Source organism: Pan troglodytes, chromosome 21 (genome assembly GCF_028858775.2).
Source record: "Pan troglodytes isolate AG18354 chromosome 21, NHGRI_mPanTro3-v2.0_pri, whole genome shotgun sequence".
NCBI lineage: Eukaryota > Metazoa > Chordata > Mammalia > Primates > Hominidae > Pan > Pan troglodytes.
Genome location: NC_072419.2, coordinates 66,637,107 through 66,640,537, shown reverse-complemented (window position 1 = coordinate 66,640,537; position 3,431 = coordinate 66,637,107). Strand labels below are relative to the sequence as shown.

General features: G+C 47.7%; 1 long non-coding RNA gene across 1 annotated transcript; it reads left to right on the top strand.

Moving 5' to 3' along the window:
- The first annotated feature begins 359 nt into the window (after window positions 1-359).
- LOC107970074 (uncharacterized) lies at window positions 360-2,928 on the top strand. Its single transcript, XR_001712330.2, has 2 exons — window positions 360-1,427; window positions 2,528-2,928. It is a non-coding gene; the product is annotated as an uncharacterized LOC107970074 (long non-coding RNA).
- Window positions 2,929-3,431: the final 503 nt, after the last annotated feature.

Sequence of the window (3,431 nt, the reverse complement as noted above, 5' to 3'; positions counted from 1 at the left end):
TATTGTTATGAGTCTAAAACTGCTCTAAGAAACAGTCTATTCTTTAAGAAATAGGAGAAGAGAGGAGAAGAAAGAGGGGGCGGGGGAAACAGGGAGATCTGTAGGCTCCTGCGGAAGGTCATTGCAAAATACTGGTGATCCAGGGAAGGTTGGAACAGCCTCTTTCTGAGAAAAAATGAGTGTGGCAGATGTCAGCAGATACAATCATCCTCTGCTGCCTGCTGCTCTTCCTTTATTCTTGGGTCTCTGAGCTTCTCTTTCTTGTCTGAACCCCTTTGCACACAAGGATTAGCCAATCAGAATGCTTTCTCCAACTGGCAACAGTGAAGACTCCATCCTGGAGAATCAGAACCTTCTCTAGGATTTTTGTTGAACTTTCAACTGTTGGTTGAAATGGTTGCCGTGGAGATGGTCTCAGCCTAGAGCGGCTGCTGTTCAGCTTTGGCCCCTCAAGGGAGAACACATCTGAGAATGAAGAATGGTTGAGGCATTTGTTCCTCTGGTTTTCTCTCTGCTCCAGTGCAGTAGGTTGGCCTCGCCCTTCTTCTGAAGCCCCCGTTTCCATCGGGTGGCTGGTTTCATGCCGCTGTGGCTCCTCACAGATTCCCTCTCTCAGTTGCCATAACTGCCACCCTCCTTGCTCCTAAAGGCACTGGGGCAGAAGTGGTTCCTCCGCTATTACCAGCCCGGGGTTCTTTCAACCTGCCTACATCTGGAAAATACCTCCTTATCAAACTCTTCATCACCAGTGTCAGTTCATGGTCAGTTTCTTTCCTGAGCCCTGACCCACACCCAGGGAAAGGCCAACCTTCTGTGGCCAAGATGAAGCCTCTTCCACCGTCAGCTGGGCACTTCTAGGGGCTGTGAGCCCTGAAGAATGGAGAGATTCAGGCCATGTGTGTGGCTCTACCTCCTGAGAAACAGGAGTTATCAGGCCTGGGCTTCGCTCACAGCACCTGCCGGCTCCTGGGAAGAAGCCACATCTGCCTCGAGCTGCCCCGACTGCCTTTGCTATGATACCTATCCGTGGCTTGCTTGTGCCAACTCTGAAAACACAGGGCTGCCTGGGGGAGCTCTCGTGTGAGCAAGCAGCAGCTCGTGGGTAAGGAAAGCCCCTTCATTTATTAACATTAAAGTGATTGCAAACTCGTAGGTGAGATACTTATGCATTGGGCTCTGTCTGGATAATTCACCTGTATTAACTCAGCCGATCCTCTTAACTCCATAAGGAAGGAATCCTTATTGTCCCCATCTTAAAGACCTCCGAAACGAAACCAGAGATACTGAATGATTTGCCTGGGATGACTCCGCTACCACTTGGCACAGCCACGGTGCAAACCCAGTTGGGCTGGCACTGAACACCCAGACTGTAGATCCCTCCTGCCTGACTCAAGAACCTCTGTCTATATGGAAGCAATCAACTTAAGGTGCTGGCAGCTGATAAAGACTTGATCTCTAACTTCTCTCAGATATCTACATCTAACTTAGTTTGGGACAAGGGATAGCTTGCTGGGGTCAGCCAACTATGGCTTGTGGGCCAAATTGGGTCTATTGCCTGATTTTTAAAAATAATTTATTGAAGTGAAATTCATATAACATTAACCATCCTAAAGCCAGCAATTCAGTGGCACTTAGTACATTCCCAGTGTACCCTTCTATCTAGTTCCAGGCACTTCCAACACTCCAAATAAAACTCTCTTATGGACTCAATGCTCTTGTTCCTGTGAAATTCATACACTGAACCCTCATCTTCAGTGTGATGGTGTTAGGAGGTGGGGCCTTTGGGAGGTGATTCAGTCATGGGGGTGGGGCCCTCTGAATGGAATGGGTGCCCTTATGAGCGGCTGCAGAGGCTGGAGTTCTCCCCTTCCCCCATGCAAGGACACATTCAACATCATCTATGAGCCAGAAAGTGGGGCCTCCAGACACCGAATCTGCTGGCGCCTTGATCTTGGACTTGGCAGACTCCAGAACTGTGAGAAATAAACTCCCGTTGTTTACAAGCCACACAGGTTATAGTATTTTGTTATAGCAGCCCAAAGGGACAAAGACAGACCCTTCAACCCTTCTGCAGCCCCTCCCCATCCTACGGCCTGACTTGTAAATAATGTTGTCTTGGAAAACAGCCACACCCATTTGTTCATTGATTGTCTATGGCTGCTTTTGTGCTACGGTGGCAGAGTTGAGTAGTTGAGTAGATACAAGAGAGACCTGTGGTGATATTAGGTTATATATAGATATATAAAACATATATGATAACTATATATACGTGTGTGTGTGTGTACGTATATATATGTATACATCGAGAGAGAGAGGTTTGCATTCGTGGCTCATAACTCCCATAGCCTTTGTTACTGCCTTGTGTGCTTTAGGCCTCAGGAACAGGCCTAGAAACAGAATCTGTCTCTCTGATCTTCCCCTTCCCTCCTTTCACTTGCTTCCTTTTCTCCCCAAAGCAGGAATCTTCCCCTGCCTCTCTGGGAACTAGCAACAAAAATATTTTCTGACCTATTTTGTCTAATTACAGGTCACAAGAGGCCCATTTCAGAATGGGTTCTGTCCCACACTCTGGAGGAAGGAACGCTGTACGAGGAGGCCAAGAAGAATCTGAACAGACAGGCTTTACTGGAGTTCCCCTCTCGGCCCGTTAGTATTAGACCAGATCCTTTTGTCCAGTCACATTTCTACGTGCTTGCCTATCAAAGAAGTCTCTATAAAAAGTCCAAGAGAACAGGGTTTGGGGAGCTTCCAGGAGGTAGGAAAGTGAACAAGAATTCATCCACATGCCAGACAGCTGGTGCATCCCAAATCCATGGAGACAGAAGCTCCTGCACTCAGACCCTTCCAGACCTCACCCTACGTGTTTCTTCATCTGGCTGTTTATTTGTATCCTTTGAAATATCCTTTGTAATAAACTGTTGAACATAAGTTCTGTGAGTCACTCTAGCAAATTCACTAAGCCCAAGGAAGGGCTTTTGGGAACTCCGATTTACAGCCCCTCGGGCAGAAGCCCTGGTAAAACAACCCGGGGCTTGTGATTGGCACTGAAATTGGGTGGGAAGCAGTCTCGGGGACTCAGCCCTCAACCTGTGGGACCTGGTGCTATCTCCATGGAATTGCATTAGAGGACATGCAGCTTGGGCCTGCTGCAGAACTGATTGCTTGCTTTGTGTGTATGGGAAACCCCTCCCTGCCACATTTGATCACAGAGGTCTTCTGTGTTGATTGTTGTGAGTGACAGAATAGAAAAAGCACTTTCATTGAGTTCTTGTTTTCCACTCAGACCTGCCAAGTTGAAAATATTTACAATCTGGTGCTTTATAAAAACGCGTAACGAGTTAGAGCACTAGCTTAGATATGGGTTGGAGTCCTGGCTCCTTACTGCGCCAAATGACCTTGAGTGGGTTCCCTCACCTTTCTGTGCCTCCCTA